The 20,926-nt window shown below is 37.5% G+C and overlaps 1 long non-coding RNA gene across 2 annotated transcripts in view; it reads left to right on the top strand.

Moving 5' to 3' along the window:
* Positions 1 to 548: 548 nt before the first annotated feature.
* LOC137141337 (uncharacterized) overlaps positions 549 to 20,926 on the top strand; it is a 52,092-nt gene continuing 31,714 nt past the window's right edge. The window contains exon 1 of one of the 2 annotated variants that reach the window (XR_010916588.1): positions 549 to 636. This is a non-coding gene — a long non-coding RNA (uncharacterized lncRNA). Of the gene's footprint in view, positions 878 to 20,926 lie in introns of both variants that reach the window. The other variant, XR_010916587.1, reaches the window with a different exon arrangement.

Below are 20,926 nucleotides of genomic sequence, written 5' to 3'. Positions count from 1 at the left end.
TTTATTCATGCTGCATATGCATGATAATATAACTTTAAATATAGGACCACACACTCTCTTTTTTCCAAAGGATCCCAGCCTCTTTCCATGCACAGGCTGGAAATGCTCTGGGAATAAATCAGGGCTGTGTATTGAAAGAAATTGTCTTTATGACCCTTGGCTCATTTGTTGCAGAAGCTGGAAAGTGTGTCATGGGAACGGGGCAGGGGATAGCAGGAAGAAAATGAATGATCTTCTATTATGGCAGCTAAATGGTCCCCTGGAAAGTTGGCTACTATCCCTCCCTATGCTACAGACTTCCTGTTTGCTGGGTAAGTAAAATTGTATGTGATCACATAATTAGACAGTATTATAATGCACATGTGCAAGTGTGGTGAACTAAGGTTGCACAGTGTGGTAGGGTATACCAACCCCTCAATGAGCCAGCAAGGATTAATGAGCTGCTGTGAGCTACATTTTCTACACCTGCACTCATTGTCAGGTAATTGAGGGGCAGTTAAAAAGGGGAGGAAGGCTGGCTACTTATTGGCTAGCTGGGGGAGAAGAGCAGATCTCTTATGCTTTGTTCCCTTAGGAAAGACTGGGTCCTGTGTTTCTGTAGGGCTGGTGAACTGTCATTAGTTGTGCCAGAGGAAGGTAGGCCTTACTCAGGACTAGTGAGTTTGTTTGATTGGCCCAAAGCTGGGTTACCTGGCCCAAGGCTACTTGGGAGAGGCCTTAGGGGCCTACCAATACTGTTGTAGGGGACCCTTCCCAAGTAGAAGTGTTGGGAAACTGTTTTGAAAAATTCTGTGGATTCTTTCACTCTGCTCAAGTCTGCTCTGTAGATTGTTTGGAACCCTGAAGAGTGTGGGATCACAAGGCAACTTTCATTCTGGTAATTCCTAATTTATGAGTGCTTGACATGCAATCTTGGTTTCTTTTAACTTTTTTTAAAATGTAATACACACACACACATATATAAAAATAGCTAAATACATACATAGATAAATACATAGCTAAAGCTATGTTTTATATGCAGCCAAAGAAGTTAAGTTTGAGAAAGGACTTGAGGGTGATATGGAAAAGAGAGGCTGTTTATGATCGTTATGGGAGCATAAGGCATAGGAGGTTGTTTTAAGGAAGACCTGAAGATAAGTCTCATATCTAGAAGAAGACATGAAGGGAGAATTCTGTTGAGTGGCTTGGGCTTAAGCAGAGTTCTTGGATGTTTGGGGGGCAGAGGTGAGATAGTAAAAAGAACAAACAAAACAGGCAAGTAGGAGGGAGCCAACTTGTGAAAGATCTTGAAAAGATGAATGAGATGCTTGAATGTGATCTGTGAGTCAGTGGAGTTACTATGGGAAGGGCTGGATACTCCAATCAGCTTAGCAACACTCAAGAACATACTGACTAAAAATGACCATGGGTATTCTGTGTGAATAGGGGAACTCTTAGCTATGATTGCTCCTATGTCATCTACCTCTTGCTTGAGGTCCAACCCCCACCCTCAACAGAGGGGGTGTGGTGAGATGAGGACTACAGTGGAGGTGGGAAGGGGAATGTTGGAGCAGATCTTGAATGTTACTGATCCTCCACTGCCATAAAGTCTGGGGGGGGGCTCAAGACAGTAGCTTAAGTTAGAGGTGCTCCTCAGCAGCTTTAATTTTTCCTGGGGCTGGATGGCATGGATTCATGGAGTACCATGTAGCATCCAACTCCACTGTCTCCAAATGGTGCTCGGCCATGGTGGAGAATCCAGTGTAGTGTTGTAACTTACTGGAAAACTTGATTTATGTATCTTTTCTATGATGAATTGTAGTTGACCCTTTGCTGTGTTTTGCTTATTATTATATGTAACCAAAGTGCAAACTGAAGGAAAGAGGACACTGTCTTGGAAATACCATTGTACATTGACTGTCACTAAATGTAATGATAAATAACTTCAGAAAGGCTATTCTTGCCCCAGGCAAAGAGTAGAAACGAATAATAGTTGTGTAAATAATAGAGAATAAACTTTTATTTTAAAATGCTCCTGTAGGATTTTTAGGCAGTATTTAAATATATTAATTGGAAATCCCTGATTGGAGTTCTGATAATTTAAACATGATCAATGTTTCTTTATTTGCATAAGTGTTATATAATTGACAATGTCATAGTGCCCATCTTTCACTTTTCAGCAGGCAGTAATTGTTCTCTATCACCTTGAGCAGAGGTGCTGAGGGAGAGAAAAAATAAAAACAAATCTGATTGTCTGGCTTTCACAAATTGGAATGCCAGTTTCTTAACAATGACCTAGGGTCTTTGTGTGTGTGTGTGGGGTGGGGAGGGAATGTTTAAATGTGTTGTTTTTTTAATCCTTTTCCAGAAGAATGCTGTCTGCAAGGCTTCCTTACTTACAAAAATTGGCTTAAAAAGCATCAGAAATGATTATCATGGTGACGGGTTATTTAATTGTTACACATTTTTAGGGAAGCAGTGAAGCCCCACTGGATAGGGAACTGCCCTAGGAAGAGCAAGATCTAAGTTTTGTTACTAGCTCAGTCATTAACCTTGTGATCCTGAGCAAGTCACTTTACTCTTCTGTGCCTCAGTTTCCCCATCTGAATAATGGGTGTATTGATGCTTATTGTCTATGTAAAATAAATCAAGGCCTCTGTGAGAAGTGCTATGTAGAACTAGATATTACTACTGCCATTATTTTACTGCAGAACTTTAAAACAACATCAGTCATCTGCTATTGGGCTATTAACAACTATCTGTAGTAGACATCACAGTTTGGACCACAGTCACTGCGGAAGATCATTGATGTTCTTGATTCCTATTATGACATCACCTTTTTCTTGAATTTCTGTCTTTTTAAATAAATTATGACTTTGTTGGAATAATGTTCAAGTTTGCAGCTCAGAAATAAATGGCATTTAAGCTTCCACTCCTCTATTCTTAAGAGAAGAATTAGAAAAAATGTTTTTTTTTTTCTCATCTTAGCATGTAAAGATCCAGCATGCATCCTTTCTGAGTGTGATAGGATCAACAGCTGAGTATGTAGACAAAACAATTTTGCTTTGAAAAGTGATAGAACAGCCTGAAAGGGTGTGTCATGGTAGTTATTCTATCTGCTACATTATACTACTATAATATCAATGTAAACAAACTGTAAATGTCTTCAGATTAGAATTTTGTTGGAAAATATTGGTAAATGTCAACTTCACTATACACACACCTGCAAATTATTTCCATCAATAATCAAAATTTACAGGTAGGTAAAGTAAGAAAAATGCTGCTTGAAAGCTTATTGGTGTTTGATTTAAGGATATATACTTTGTATATTTTGGCATGCCATGTTGACAATATGGGTTAATGGTTATAAAGATATAACTTTTTGAATCTTAACAACGGCTGTCATTAAATAATTGTCTGGCCACTTCATAATTTTGCTTAAGTGTGAAAATTTAAATTGAAGTGGGGGAAAAAAGCTGAACTGGTTTATATTGTTCTATAATCCTGTTCAATTATGTTAAGTATCCCATAACACTTTGCATAGCTGAGGTCAGCGTTGGCATTAGAAAATAAGAAACTTGTCAAAAGCAAAATACACTAAAGTTCTACTCTGGTACAAGCTGGGGAGGTACCTTCACAGACTGATACATGCAATGCTAGTATCCAAAAAAAGATAAGGGAGGTAAAGAACAACAATTTAAAGAACTTGTAAGAACACAAAGTTGGATTTAAGGGATGTGAAGAGTTCTGTAACTTGTAAAATCACCCTATAAATACTACTAGCTGAAATATTTATAAATTTGGAAGCACACATTCTGTGTAAGGTAAATTTAACAATGCTGCACAAGATGGCTTCTTGGAAATTGATATATCTTATTGAACCTTTTTTCTGTATTACTGACTTATAGCAATAAACCTGAGTCATTCTGGTTATTTGGTCTGAGTATATTTCATAACGGCCCAAAGAATGGTCAAGCAATTAACTATACAATTTACCAACATAGAAAGCCTTGCTCAGGCCTCCTGTACTCAAGTAATTGTAACCCGAAGGACCAAGTTGTCATTTTGAGAGGATGTTAGAAAGGTGTAACCCGGCATGCTATAAACACAATAAAATGTAGGGCCCAATCCTGTTCCCAGTTAACTCAATAGGAGTTTTTTCATAGACTAAGTGAAGACAATTTATAGACCCTGCTCCTTTTGACTTGGGATGTGTGTGCGCGTGCATGTGTGTCTGCCTGTAGGTGGAAATTCTTTGAGTTTCTGCTTAAATATGAACAATAGTACACTGGTTTCCCTGTCAAAAGTCCTATTGCTGTCAATGGAAATTTTGTTTGATGTAACAAACACAGGTCTGAGTCCATGGTCAGTTTTTGGCTAATACCTATGCACTGGTTTCTAGTAAACCATGAATGAACTTTTGTTTTGGTTGGATGATTCTGTATTGTTTTCCTAGCCACTTGCATATGGAACATAAATTATACTAGTCTGATCCTGCATTTTTTTTCTCTTTCAGTTCTGATTGCAATCAGTTGAGGTTTTGGGTGTACAAGGAATGCAGGATCAGGTCACTAGAGATTCACATTACAGGGAAAAATTAAAAATGTACAGGTTGGTCCATAGCTGTAGACAACAGATGTGAGGACTTTGGTTAAAAATCAATCCCTTACTATGCTTGCTAAAATCTTTATAAATTTTTCTTGTTAACTGTGACACACCCTTGAACTAAGGAATGCATTTCTATCTGAGTCACTTTATTTCCCTTCTGCTACCACAAATAGTCAAATCAATTTGTCTGCATTATGGACCAAAACACTTGGAGGATGAGGTTTATAAACAACCCCTGAACAATTTTCAAAAGGGCAGTAAATAAAAAAAAATCATGTATTGTTATTTAACTTTGACTACAGCCTCCAAGAAAAGATAATTCAGTCAAAGTTGCATGAAAATATCAGCAGTATTTTTTTATGGGATCATGATGCAACTCTTCAAGTAAATGTAAAGATATTCCATTGACTTAAATGGTCTTTGGATCAGGCCCTTATTCTCCAAAAACTTCTGTTTAATTGAACAACAGGGTATCTGGCACAGACTGTGGCTGGGGTTTGTTTTTTCTGGTTAAATGTGAAAATGGAGGTTCACTAACTGATTGTCTGCTTGCAAGTTTTGTTCTATTTCATTGTCCTTCTTTTTCCCTTCCAGCTGTCCTTGTACATAAGGGGATTTACTTGGAGCTCCTTAAGTGTGCTTTTGTGTTAAGGTATTTAATTCTAAGGTCTTTTGAATAGCTCTTATAAAAGAGGACTTGTCAGGGCAAATCCTGCAGTAAACACCTGGGAACTGCAGGGTTCAGCTAATAGTGACTTTGTGTGAGGAGTATAGAGTTTCACTAGCTGGCTTTACATCAAGACTCACTTTTAATCTTCCCTTCAATGTATTTATTATTTGTATAAGGGATAGCGTTTGAATATCTAAGGACCTATAATGGACAAAGATCTTATGATTCATAAGCAGAGTAAAAGTCTCTTCTTTCAGGAATACACTGAAACAAATTACATCTGCATGTGGTATCTGAAGAGCAAAGTTGCTGGTCTTTAGAGGAAAAATTGCCTTAATACACAGCATTTAGGAGAAATAATGTTTGTAGATAAGGCACAGAGAAGGGGAACAACACAGAACAGTAGGCACCATGGGCATATGGTTCATATGAGATGGACCAGAAGTTGGATCTGAACATGGGTGCTGTTCTGTTAGGCATAAGCAAAACAAAAGTATTCATTCATGCAATATAATACACAAAAAAAGCAGGAATGTTGCTCTAAACTCATATCTTTAAGAACGTAAAATAGGAAAGAAAAGATGGTAAAGAAGAATGATGGAAAAAATAGGTGTGTATTCCATTGTATTTAAAAAAAAAAAAAAAGAAGAGGAAAAACTGGGCACAGAAAAGGATGTGTAATATTGTGGGAGACTCTAATGTTTATATGTGTAGGCAATGAAGTAAGCAACCACGCCTCCACAATCTCATAATGTTTACAGCCTTCTGGGTGATTAGGCAAAGATGTATTATTATGCATGGATATTCTGAAGAACAAATGTTCTGTGCTGGAATCAGTGTAATAGTTCTGAAAACTAAGTACAAGGGATTAACAAATGTTAAATAAGGGTAATACAGTCAGTTATTACTAGTACCGGCTCAAGAGCAGATTAATTAAAAGGATATGAGTTCTCATTCCCTAAATTTAGTTTTACTCACCTAAAGCATAGTCTGACTCTTTAAGTTGAGCAAGATCAGCCAGGGTGAAAGGAACTAAATTGGGTCAGCTCTTTTTTAAAAACAAAACAAAAAACAAAGTTAGTCTTTTCATTGACATGAACAGGCCCATATTGATCTCCCCAAACCCACTGCTGATAACAATTCCGTTAAATTGACATGAAAACAACTCTTCCTACAGCTTCCATACTTTAGTGTAAATTGCACCTCCTGAAAATTGCACCTCCAGTGTCTGTGATGACTTCAGTGACCCTGGGCAAAGGAGGAGTTGACAGAAGGGTTATTTTGAAGGGCAGCTTTAATTTCTGCTAGGAGCTCCAGAGAAAGTTGATCCCTGGCCTTCATGACCAAACTATTACAACAATAGCACGACAAACCACCTCCTCTTTGCTTCCTAATTATTAGGTTTTGTTGACCTCTGCAGGCCCCATAGCAAAGGGGTGATTGTGATGACCTTGCAGAGGAACAATGTAAACAAGAAATACATTTGGGCAAGTGTATGTATAACAGCCATATTGGGCAGGTATTTGTAGGTGTTTACTGTCAACGTTTATTTCCTTCAAAAGTCTCCTGCCATTTTTGATTCTGAATGTGGAAACTTTTTACTTGTGAGCAACATAAAGACTGTATTCCATAATTTTGTTCTCAATCTGTCTTTCCACAGAAATGAAACACACATGAAAATTTTATCTTTTTAAAAAATATTTTGACATGAGTGTCTTGTTTGAAGAAAGGTGCTGGATTGACAGTTCTGGAGACTTCAGCTTGTGTAAATTGTCATACCCCCATTGTGCTAAGTTGAAGATCTGGCCCTGAAGATGAAGAACAAGTAGCAATAGTGTAATCTTCCAGCATATTGCCAGGCTGATATATTGCCACTCTTCTTTCTACTTAGCTGATCTCCTCTGAACTAACCACCCCCAAATTAGTTCAACCATAGTTTTATTTACTAACGTAGGTTCTGCCATCATGCTGTTCATTCTGCATTTGTTCTACTTCTTCCTCCCACTGTCTATTTAGATTGTAAGCTGTTTGGGGCAGGGACCATGTACTATTCTGTTTATACAGTGCCTAGCACAGTAGGGCCTTGTTATTGGTTGGTTCTTAAGGCACTAACATAATAAACATGAATAATAATACAAATGTACTAAGGGCATGAGCCATTGACTGGACCTTGTGGGGAGAAGATTGCTCCTGGTGTCCTCCAACCTTATATACTGGTGCCAGACCAAAATTCCCCCTCCGCCCCACTCACACCCCAAATTTGGAAAGAACATTGATTTTTAATTACATGGAGGCATCCAGATGATGAATTTTAATATGCAAGGTGAATTCAATATTAATCTGAAAATGATAAACCAAAAAGACAAGCTCTTGAGAGGATTCTGCATATAAAATGAATTCTAATTTGTTTGGATTAATGAAAATGTGATTCCAGAAACTTCATTTTATATTGTCTGGTTGCAATAAAGCAGTCTTAGTTTTCGTAATTCATGGTGGATTTCTGTAATTATGTGAAACAATGGAACTTAAATTACCATGCATGATTGGTCAGGTGTTACTCTTCCTAACTAATTTTAAAATCCAGACTTTAACATTAAAGTTAGAATGTGAATTGGATAAGTGAGCAAATAACACTTCTTTATATATAATTAACTGTTCACTCACCCTGATATGATGCTTATATACTGAATTAAATACAGTGATGCATATTGTGTCACACTGAACCCCAGGGAATATTGGACCCAGCACTATGATACCTGAGTACAATATAAAGAATCCCACAAATAGTTGCAAGCCACTGCCTGATTCTGCAACCATTAATGTGAGTAACTTCACTCATGCAAATTATCCCACTGAACTTAGTTACTCACATTCACACTTGTAGGATAAGTCCATAAATCATTTTTCTTATAGAAAAATCCTACATAATTTATTAGGTGGAACCCTACAAGGTGCTAAAATTTTTAATTTTGTTCCAAATGTCCCTAGGTTTGTGGGTAACTTTGTCGAGGGTTTTGATTCAGCTCCATCTTGAAGATAAACATTCTCTGGCTGGCTTATCTTCTTAAATTCATATGATGTTTTTAATACTTAGCTTTTCAACTTTGAAACAATTTATGAATCTTCAGAACATACTGAGATGTAAGTAGTAGTATCTCCCTTTTACAGATGTAGAACTTGAGGTATTAGGATTGATGATTTTCTGAATGTCCCAGATAGCTTTCATGTCAGAGGTGGTAGTAGATGGAAAGAGTTCTTGGCTTTCAATTCTGTGAATGCTAAACCACACGTTAGTTCCTATCGCATGCCTTAGCAATTCTGAATAATTTCCAGGCACTGTATGTTGCCACAAACTCAAATGTTTCATACTCTATTCTACAATATCTTTGAAAATTTCTTAATTTACACCTTTCCCCCAAGAGTTCTGGTTTGTCTTTGACATAGTCTTTTAGGTCTGTCTCCATCCATATAGTGGTGGCGTGTGTGAAGTAATACAATACGTGCTTCCATTAATATTGGAGTTAACTTGTGTAAGTCTCCTGTGCATTTACAGGAGGGCAATGTCATTGTTCTTCCACATGCTTGCAATGATGATTCATTTCACTGTTCTATTTGTTAGAGTAGAGAATCTTCAAGAGCCATCTATGGTGCAATTGCTATTGGCTTTCAGAGAGGTGATCGTTCACATGGTGCAAGAACCTCATTTCCACCAGTTATATTGTACATTTTAGGTATCTTTTGTCTAATACTAATTTTTTTGCATTTAGCAATTGATGTAACTGCCCCAGGAATGTTACTTAATCACAAATAGGAGGGGAAAGTCATCTGTGCAAAGACAATAGGAGAGTCTCTTTTAAAACATGGTCCACTAGTAACAATTGAGAAACTGTTACAGGAAACTGGATATAAACTCAGGCAGCAATCCAATCCTGGCTGCAGCTGCTGACACTTTTGGAAAAACTTGTAGAATTTACAAACTTTTCTAAATAACTTTGTCAGTAATAAAGAATCAGAATTCCACCAGCTTTATTAGCTGTATGGTTGGATACTGAGATGTAGAAGGTTCAATGGCGTTCGACCTCCGAAATGTTCGTTCATCTCCTATTTTTGTCTTTTTCTATGTTACTTTTGGTTTTGTGTAGGACTCTTTGAATGACACAAATGATTGTGCGTCTGACATGGTAGCTCTCAATTGTAGTATCAGGTTCTCTGTAACTGTTAGAAAGAATAAGGCTTTAAAAGAGCTTGGTTTCCCTCAGCTATAGAGCCAGCCTGTTAAGGAAGATGAAAAAAGATAGTGGGGGGGAAAAAATCAAATAGGATAATCTTGTTAAGTTGGCTTAGTAATATAGAGTCCATGGTTCATTTTCAAGTATGTGGCTCTCACAAAAGGGGTGGGAGTTTTTAATACACATTAGCATGAAAAGTAATTGTTTTAATGTTAGGGTTTGGAAAGCATCAGAGAGGAATATGGAAATCTACAGGATACTGTCTCCCCCTTATAGACATCCACTTTGATAGCTGTGACTATAGGGACATGAAAACTAGTGAACACACACTAAAACTTGTAAAAGTTATTGTGACTGCAGGCTTTTCCTTTATTGCTATTTTGTGCTCTTTAGTCATGCACTCAGTTAAATATTTGCCTGGATGAGGGTGGGGGCAATACCGTTGGAAAAATCAGTATGTTTAATTGGCTTGCAGAGACAACTTTCCCCAATTCCATTCTAAGTTAGATTAAATGTTTTTTTGAGGAAAAATATTGAAATAGAACACATGATACTTCTGAAGTCTGTTATGAAATGAAGTGAGCTGAGTAAAACAGCTGCCATTTTAGCTCAATAGACCCTGAACTCTCCAGTGAAATCATTTTGAGCCTGCTGAGTAGGAATGGTTTAAAGATCTATTGTAAAAGACACAAGAATTTTTTTCATTAATTAGAACAGTCAGTCTGCTTTGTATCTGCAACAATGAATAACCTTTAATTCCAGGGGTGTAGTTAAACCCTTTAACTTGGTTTCCTGCTCCATTCCACTAACACATAATTTCTTACTTTTATACATATTATTCTAGATCAATCACTGCAATGTTTCTATTTTTCTTTTAATTTAGGACTTGTCTAGACTAGGAACACTGGCACCAGTGTTTACATCAGTACAACCCCCTGATTGCAAAACAGGATATGTACCAGTCTGACTGCACTTATCATGGTGATTTACCTGGTCTTCAACTAGTGAAACACAAATATGGGCATTTGCAATGGTGTAACTACATAAGTGCAAAAGAAAAAATTCAGTCTAGAAAGTGCCTTAGTCCATATAGTCTGCTTATTCTTTACAATCTGCCCTGAGTAATCCAAGTAAGGAGTGCATCAGACATTTTAACTGTTAAGCACTGCAGTTATTGTTGCTAATGCAGACCTGTTTTCTGTTGGAGATCTGCTAAGGAAAGACTTTTTAATCTAAATTTGAACAGTACCTAACACAACAGGGGTCCTGATCTTAATTGTGGCCTTTAGGAACTATTTATTATTAAAACCTCTGTTAAAACATGCACTTATTGTTCTGTTCTGTATTCCTTAAATGATGCTTGTGCTGAACATTGGTTTGGTTTATTGCTAGTGTACAGAGTTTTCTGTCAAAATATACTGTATAATGTTGTGAAATGACAGCCATGTGGCAGGAACCACTTGCTTAGAAGTATACTAACTAATGTTAAAATTTAGAGAGCCTATAATTTAAAGGAGTGTTGTATGAAGTGGTGGTGGTGTTATATCTTGAGCGATCCAAGTCGCACCATATCAGATGACTGCTAAAATTCTTTGCCCTTCTTTTAAAGTGTCTTTCACCAGTATTGGCAGATCCCCTATTCTCCTTCATCAACTGAAATTTTTATGAATGTAATACTGAACTTTTTGCTCCTGCAATCTGTAGATGAGTTATCTGACTGTCTGCCCGAGGGGGATCTTTGCACAGATGTTCTGCTTCCCAGCTAGTCGGGTGTACTGTCTAGATTGTGCCATCCTCCTCAATGCTCAGTCACCGCACTCCCTTTTCAAAGATAATTATTCTCTTCTCACCCTGCTTTTTTTCTCATTGCATCATTAGAAAGTTCTGGCTGTCATCCTAGAAGAGTTTTTCCCTTCCCTACAGGCAAAGGCACCTTTACACCACTTGTATTACTCTAACTATATTGGTAGTGTTACATTTACAAAGTTGTACCACTTTAAGCGTTGTCTACACACACAGTTGCAAGCTAAACCAATATAAGCAGTTTTAAACCATGATAAATGTTAGCACTTAAAGTTCTGCCAGTTTAACTAAATGGGCATAAAATCACACATTTAGTTATATTGATACTACTTTGTGTAGACCACACCAAAGGCATTAGGTAGTTGGTTAGTCTAGCAGAGAGAGAGACTGGGAGTGTTTGAAAGATTATTTCCACACTGAGGAATTAAGACCTTGAGTGTTTTATACAATGGAGAGAATAAAGATGAAGTAATTTATTTTTTTTTTAATTCTAAAAGGAAGGGACTAGTTGCAGCCATTTACTAGGCAATGTAAAAATACAGGCTGAGATCACACCTTCCCTGCCATAAGGGCAGGCTTGCAGAAGAATTTCCACAAAGGTCTTCCCATGGAGTTCCTACTTTATTACATTATTGTTTAGGATGTGCCAGATCTCAGAGGATCCATAGGAAGCAATGGCTACTTAAATGGAGACCCTTTGTCTCTGTAACCAGTGTTAGGGGCCCCTGAGGAACTGGGGCAAGCTCTTCAGAAAGGAGAATATACTCCATTCTCTTCTTTTCTGTCTAAACTCTGGTGGGCAGAGTGATTCCCCACTCTGCCTCCCAGAGTTTTATGCAGGATGATGCATGGTTTCCCTCTCCCCCTCCCCCCGATCTTGCTCCATCCTCTTCTTTCTCTGAGCCTATGCTGAGTGTGAGCAGCTAAATTGCAAAGTCATATTGAGTACGTGCTGATGCTGCACTCCCTTTCGTATGGGGCTAGGACTTCTGGGGACATCTTGTGGTTCTGAGGGCTGTATTAAGTTGAGCTGCTCTGAGTCTGTCCCAGTAAATTCAGAGATACCCTAAAGGACAGATAAGTTGTGTGTGTGTGGGGGGGGGAGATCTGTGGGATCTTAATAAGAGACCTCTACTATACATACAAAATGATAGGGTCTGAATTAGCTGTTACCACTCAGAAGTCATTGGAGTCATTGTGAATAGGTCTCTGAAAACATCTGCTCAATCTGCAGCAGCAGTCCAACACACACACAAAAGCTACAATTTTAGGGACCATTAGGAAAGGAATCAACAGTAAAATGGAGGCTAACATGCCACTATATAAGTCCTTGGTATAGCCATACCTTGGATACTGTGTGCTGTTCTGGTCACCCCATCTCAAAATAATAATAGAATTGGAAAAGATACAGGAAAGGGCAACAAAATGATTAAGGGTATGGAACAGCTCCCATATGAGGAAAGATTAAAGAGATTGGGACTTTTCAGTTTGGAAAAGAGAGAACTAAGGGATATATGATAGGTCTATAAAATCAAGAATGGTGGGGAGAAAGTGAATAAGGAAGTGTAGTTTACTCCCTCATGTAAACACAAGAACAAGGGGTGTGTCAATGAAATTAATAGGCAGCAGTTTTAAAACAAATAAAAGGAAATACTTCTTAACACAACGCACATACAATCTGTGGAACTTGTTGCCCGGGGATGTTGTGAAGGCCAAAACTATGACAGGGTTCAAAAAAGAATTAGATAAGTTCATAGGGGACAAGTCCATTAATGGCTATTAGCCAAGAGGTCAGAGATGCAACCCCATGCTCTTAGTGTCCCTAGCCTCTGACTGCCAGGAGCTGGGAGTGGACAAGGGGATGAATCACTTGGTTGTCTGTTCCGTTCATTCTCTCTGAAGCACCTGACATTGGCCGCTGTTGGAAGACCTTATACTGAGTTAGATGGTTCATTGGTCTGACCCAGTAATGCTGTTCTTGTGTTTGTGATTTATTTATTTATTTTAGTTTATCACTGCAAAGTGGGTACATTACAAACCTGCATGAAAACAGCAGTCAAGTTTTAGCCTATATCCTAGAACTGGCCAGCTAACTTGGGTTGAAAATACCACTAAACTCCTGTAAGATACTTTTCTTTGGTGTGGGGAGAGTTGGGTTAAGGGAAATACTTGAATAAAAGCCTGAATTATTTCTTCAGTGAAGACACAGCCTCCATCTCCACCATGTTTCTCAGAATGAACACGAAACTATGCAGGAGTTTGGCTGAGGTAAGGAGGAGGATGATTTGGAGGTAGCACTGCTGACAACCTATTTGGGAGTAGGGGATCTGCACATGGAAGGAACCTCTCTGCACAGCTCTGTGAGGCATGATTTGGGCTTTAATTTTTTGAAGTCTTCTCCCCTACCAACCCTCCCCGAGATGGGCAATTAGTCATTAGAGTTTGTAATGCTCAGACTGCTAAGTGAACCTACAGATACTGGTTCTTGTCTACCTGCTGCAAACTGAACCCTGACAAATTTGTGAGGCCCAGTGTCATGTTAACCTACTTGGTTTGTAATGGCTAAATGCCTTAAAAGCTTTATAATGCGACAAATTGACTAGATGCAAGACACTGAAGAATTTTACACTGCAATCTGTAAACCTGTTTCTCTTTGGGTCTCTTAGATTTGAACTATGACAGATTTAGTTAGTCTTTATATCTTAATTGTAGTATATTCTTATGGAAATTGAATGCCAGTTGGTGTAGGTATTACAAGCAAGGATACAGAGCACTAAACTGCTCGCCCTCTTTTTCTGCCTTAGGAGAATAAACTTAAAGCCGATGATGTGTCGTCAAGGTAAAACACGGTCTTTTAGAAGAGAATTTGAATTCCTGTGCAATGAACAGTATCAGTGAAATGTTCACCCTATCAGACAGCTCAGGAAAACAAGCTTTTGGAGGGTCATAAGCTTTAGCTTGTAACCTTGCTGCCATTTGCCTGGTAGGGTCACTCTTCATTGTAAGCTTGAATGAGCCTATTAAGACTGCAGCGAAGAGCGAGTCTGAAGAGAATATTAAAATATGCACCATTGAGCCAGCAAGAAAATGTACACTTTTGCAAGTACGGGAGCCAACAGAGCTGTCGAAATAAAAGGTCACTTTTAGATTGTGATCAGTGCACTGTGATCTCGGTGAACAAGATATTTTTGTGGGATGAGTGAGAGGTGAAGGAAGGAAACCAAACCACCACTTTATTTTCTCCCTCAAAAATTAACAAGAAGAAACTAATTGAACCTTAAATACTATGTTTTAAATGCTTTTTCAAAAAGCATCTGAGACCGGGAGTGAGAATGGAGAGAGGGGCAAATATGATTTTTAAATGCTTTGATTTTGTTCTGGGGAACAAGTGTCCAGGGGGTGTATTAAAGACCACAGACATCAACTAACTTCTGTGCACTTTAGTTCAGTCCATGAGAGAGGAGGAGTTGAAATGAGGGCACCCCACAAACACCAGTTTTAGTTCTGATCCTGCAACTGTTAGCACAGGGGCACTGCTGTTCTGTGTGGTGTCCTGTTGATTTTTAACGGCCCTTTGTCGTTACATCAGTCTGCCCATGTTTTGTTAAGGGCAGGATCAGAGCCTTGACATCCATTCCTGCTCTCCCTCCCCTTCTCCCCCCCAGTATCTAAATCACTAAAAGAAGGAAAGGTAAAGCCCATTTAAAACAAATACAAAATTCAGAGAAGAAAAATGGTCCTCAGAACAGTACTTGTAATTCTGAAGTATTTATTTGTGGCAGAGGTATCAGAAAAACTAAAGAACGCTTTAAGAGAAAAGAGATTGTATTTTATTATATCATCTGACATAAGCTGCCAAGCTTCTGTAGAGAAAGTCAGACAGACTTTTTTTTTAAAAATCACTTTAATGACTTTTTTCTTTTTAGAACTAATTTGCTGTGAGATTGGTGAGGGAGGGAGAAATCTGGCAGGAAACTAAACCAAAAGTAAAACTTTCAAATATACTTAAAGTATTAGTTGTTTTCTAGTGTGATCAGGGACAGAACAAGCATTGAAAAACTTATGAACTGGACTCTAATTGAAAGCTCAGCAAGTATTTGGGTTGTTTGTTTTTGTTTTTGTTAAAGGGAAGTAGCAAAAATTATCTGGTTGTGGTTGCTGAGATTTCTGTTCCTAGACTGGGATTATCAGAGTTGTCTTAGCAAGTTAGAGAAATTTAATGAGACTTGGGCACTTGACTCCTTTGGGTTCATTTGTAAATCCCAGCGTGGTTTTGGTAGACAACTTGACATAAAGCAAAGCAAAATTAGAGGACATGTTAACATCTGCTGCTGCAGATATATCGCATTTGAAAGAAAACTATGAAGAAGAGCTCAGTTAAAGGACCAATTTCACTACTGGCATAACTCCATTGAACTACACCTGCAGATAATTTGACGTACAAAGCATACAGAACAAAGAAGATACTAGTATTATCATTTCACTTTCCTTCTATTACCTTTCTTTTTTTAACCTGGAGATGCATCTACTGCAATGGTCAATGTATTCTCTATCATTTATAGCAGCATATATTGTGCTAACCTGTTTGAAAACTAGTAAACCAAGGACATTATGGTCTCTCCTTTTGTTCTTTACGCTTGGGTAAATTGTATGTTAACTGTCGATGCTCTGAGTGGTTGGTGATAGTATAGTGAGGTTCCACAAGTGACAGTGAATGAGGATGAATTTTTAATTTTAGATTAATTCTTTACTGTTATGTGAAGCAGCAAATGATATTGCACATGGCTACATTTTTTTTTTTTTTTTTTTTTTTTTTTGCTTCTGAAGTATAGGTGAATGCCATGATAGGTAATTACCATGTATGACCCATCCAGTTTATCAGAATATTTCAGTTCTCCTTCTTTGAAATTGAATAAAAGGTGCAAATATTTGACTCTATACTTCTTGAATAGACAAACTGAAGAGCTCACGGTGCTGGCCATAATATTGGATTCTTTTAAACTAATCTAGTTACTTATTATTTGCTATCTATATTGTTCCTTTCCTCCACTTTTCTTCATTATTCATTGTTTATTGATTCATCATACCCAAAATTTAGGAGCCAGTCTAACCTGACAAGATTAAAAAATAAAAGCTTTTTCCGGCAGGCTTTAGTGGTCTTATTTGACAAAGAACACAGATTTGTTGTTTTTCATTTAAACCCTGTGCCGTCCTATTTCCAAAAATCCTTCCCTAAATGGTTCTAAGATAGTATATTTAGTACCAGTGACGATCCAGAGGAATCAATTTCGCATGAAAAAATGTTTATATATATATAAAAAAAAGCAGCTGCTAATGCTACAACAAATCCTGCAATCCTTATTCAGTTTAAAAATTACAATGGGTCAAATACTAAGAGGTACTGAATGCTTACAACTCCCATTGTAATCAAATGGAGTTACAGATTCTCAGCACTCTTCCATATTTGGGCCCTGATTCAGCAAAGCTCTTAAGCAGATACCTATTAGCTTAAGTCCATCCCTCTACAGGAAAGCACTTAAGCATGAGTTTAAATTCCATTTATGCTGATTTGCTGAATTGGGGCCTTAGCTCAGTGTCTTAAATAGTATATTTGAGTAAGAACTGTAAAATAAAATTACAGGGGTCTGAGTTTTCAGAGCTACTGAATTCCATTTGATGTAAATAGGATCTACAGGTACACAGCACCTCTGAAAATCAGGCATACAATCGTCAAAGTATACACAAAAAAGTCACTTGGCATCAGTTATCATTTTTAGGCTTTCTAAGACAATTATAAAGAACTGCTATTGCATAAAAATTTGCAGTATACTCATTCAATCTAAAAGGTTGTGTAACTCTCTAATATACTTAAAGGATATATTTTGCTAATTTTATTTAGATTCTTACCAACAACACTACTGTTCATGAGGATCCCACTTGTCTACTCCGTTAATGTTTAGAACAGCAGATTCTAAACAAAACAGTGTAATAAACCACTTTTACAACGTACACTCTCAGTAGGTTACAAGACCTATTATGATGACAATGTAAAACACGTCCAACTATTACACGAGCAAGAATACTTAGCAATGTTGAGTTTGGTCATGGTCAGGCACAGACCTGCTATGACCCTGGAATTAGAAGGATCAGGAGGGGGCATTGTTTACCTTGATGTTCTAGGAAACCTTGAATGAAATGGTCATGGGAAAAATATTTTATTGCTCTGTTTTAGAAAAAATGTGGAGAGAATTTCCAAAGTTTTCCTGAAGGAATTTCTTTATTCCCCTCTTAGAATAACTGTTGCGTTATCAAAAACCGTGAAATGAATGTTCATCAGTGTTTGTTTCCTGTGTCTGGCTAAGAAGACAAAGCAGGCCATAATATTTAGTGGTCATTCTGAACCAGAGTTTGAATAAAGAATTACTTTAATACATGAAGGAGAGAACACATAGTCTCTGGTTCTATTTGGGCTCCATTTAAACCAGAGTAATTTACATTCTGAATAAGCAGTTTTGTTGTCCTGACACACTAGTTCTAGATGCATGTATCTCCCTCTCTAACTCTGAGGTACCCTATCCCTCTTCCTATCTTCCAACCAGTTTGAAAGCAAGAGTGCCCTCTATGTATTTAGGAAACAGGAGATTTTAAAGGCATAAGTGGCAGTTTGGCTTCCAAATCCTGTTAAATCAGTGGAAGTTAGGTGCCTAATTATCTATTCTTAAAAATCCGGTTCCTGGCCTGCCCAGAACATAGGCAGCTACAGGAAGCCATAGGTATTAGGCCAAATACACTGCCTCTGCAGACCCAGTCTCCACAAGAAAACCAGAAGAAGGCAGCACCAGTTCGATGCAGAGTGTTGAGGCAAGAACAGATGTGATGGGGGACATAGAATAGTGATGACAAAAGGAACATAGCAGAAATAAGAGGAGTGAGAAAAGGGAAGCGAGAACAGAAATGGGATGGACACAAATACCAGAAATTGAGTTGCAACCAATGTAGCCCACAGTATTTAAATGCACAAATTAAATTTTGATTTTTTTTTTTTACTTTATAGTTTCATCTGTAAAGTTGTTACTTCTGCCTCTGTACTACTAGTAATAAGGGAAGCAAGCTTCTTAGGTGGCAGATTAATGACTGCTTGTGCCAGAGATGAATTTTGCCTCATTTCTTTTCAAATAGAGATGTTTCCACTCTGATCATTAAGTATCTTTTATGCATTCTTGAATTTTGCCAAAAGCAAAAGTTCAAGAGTATTTTTGGAAGATTGTTATGAGATTTTGTTTCTAGTTATGAGTTTAGCATTTTCTAAATCTTGCACACTTGACATTTTATACAGAAGTACAAGGCAGCCGTATTTGACAATTTTAGACTGTGGAAAGAAGATCGCAAAGGACAAAATACAGAGACAAAATCATAACTATCCTGTTCTGATGCCAACATCACTGCTCTGCCAAGTGGTAACAGATATCCAGGTCCTTATAGGCTGGCTTCCCAGTGGAGGCTGAATAGGTGATGTGGAGCTGTGTTTTCTAATTGTAAATTAAACAATTTACACAAACACCAGTCCTGGAACAGAAGAGGTCAAACAGCATATAGGCAATAGCCTTTGACAGAAATCTCAGTTTAACATCATTGTCCAGTTCCCAGATGAAAACTCTGCCTCAAGAACTGACTCTAATCCAGAGATCAAAAGGCACAGAGCAAATTCTCTCTTGCTGCTCACACATTTCCCTCTCCAAGGACCACTGCCACTACACAGAAACGTGAATAACCCAAAAAAAAAAACCCCAAAGAAACCCCTTAACAGCCTATCTTCCCAACACTGAATTCATTTTACACTTACATTTAGTCATCTAAGTTTTTTTTAATTGCTCAGTTCAGGTATATCCTGCTGCTATAAAACCAGGGGCAACATTCTGGGACCTAATGAAAGGACCATTCTTCATCCTCTGCTGTCTTCTGTGAATGATTCAGCAAGTCCACCATATCACTTAAATCTTGGATGGTCAGGATTGCTAAAGTTAAAACAGCACCAGGAAATAGCCAGTGACTTGTTCTCTGTTGCTGCCAATGTCTTTTTTATTTTTTGAGAGGGGTGTGGGGTGGGGGAAGAACTGAATAGAGTCAAAATTCACCACCTCAGAAAAGTTATCCTAATGGCATCTTCTAATCTTCCTGACCGTTTTAGTAGGTTCAACCAGTTAAAGAACCTGAACTAATACCATGTGTTTTATGTGACCACCTAACACACCCGTTTTGAATGTTAAACTGGAAGTACATTAGTCATCATTTATGTTAAAAATAATTAGACAAATTCTGATAAATTTATCTGTGTCATAAAATTGCTCTAATTTTTCAAACAATTTGCAGACTCAAAAGTAAGAAAATGTAAGTATTAACAAAAAAAAGATATCTCACATTTTAAGAATAATTTGCCCTTCTTGATCTTTGATGGTGCCTTTCAAGACCACTGGAAAAATAGCAGGTGAAAATGGTAGAAAGACTTTGATTGGCAGGATTCGGAGTATAATATATTCTGAAACTGACCACTAGCTCTGCTGTTTTTTAGAACTAGAAAACAAAAATAACACAATTGTAGACTTTGAGAGTCAGGTGGTTTTCAAGGAATCTGCTGCCAGCTAAACAAAAGGATATTTATGTTTATATTTAAAACAATAAAATAAAAGGGAAAACAATCAATTTTCTTTGTCTCCCATTGATTGGAGTTCTGAAGACAGACATAGTTACCATAAAAACATTAAAGCATAGTCCATAACAAATCAATGCAAGACATAATACAGTACATTAATTAATAAATTTTTGCTCCTCAAGTAGGTATTTACTGTACTTACTGTTTCCTTTATTAGATCTTCAAATGATAAAACCTAATGAGTCCTCACTTTAAGACCCTGAATGTGAGATTACTTCAGATAAAGAACTGTTAGCTCATGCTTTCAGACTCCAGCAATGTCCATTAAAATAACATCTATTTATTTCAGAAATTGTTCCACTTCTCCAAAGACTCTAAAGTGTGTAATAGAAAATGATCACAATCGTTATGGGATTAAATGGATATTTTCATGAGTAAATACTGTATAGTACATCTGAAATAAGCTTTGAAAAGATCTTGGCTTAAAATTTTATTGCCATATTAAAGAAATGCATTTTTGTAAATATCAATTATTTTGTCTCTCTAGATATATTTATCAGAAATGGAAAATTAGACGCACAAAGTTTATAATGACTTTTTACTGAATGACCTTCTGTTTGAGTAGAAATCTGATCAGAGAAATAATGTGACAGTGAGACTTGTAATTATATATAAACCATAATTTGAGGCATTTACCATATTTTTGAAACAGATGTCAAATTACTAATGCATATTAGCAAATTAATTTTGTGTGTGTTTGTAGCCAAATTCTCTCCCCATCTCACAGCCCAAGTAAACACATGGGCATGGGGCAATGCACAAGTCGGGAAACACAGAACCTTTTCCATCTCAGGCTGTGGAGTGGCAGTGGAGCTATTACATAACATTGCTGCAGCCTTAACGCTATAGTGGTGGCCCCTTTGGCTGCTGCCCCCACCTTCCACAGTGAGATTTTACTGATTAAAGGCACAAAAGCAGATTCACTGA

The sequence above is a fragment of the Emydura macquarii genome, unplaced genomic scaffold (genome assembly GCF_026122565.2).
Source record: "Emydura macquarii macquarii isolate MOO-44397 ecotype Brisbane River unplaced genomic scaffold, CSIRO-AGI_Emac_v2 contig_3044, whole genome shotgun sequence".
NCBI lineage: Eukaryota > Metazoa > Chordata > Testudines > Chelidae > Emydura > Emydura macquarii.
Note: the sequence above shows the minus strand (reverse complement) of the source record. Positions and strands in the feature narration are given on the sequence as shown.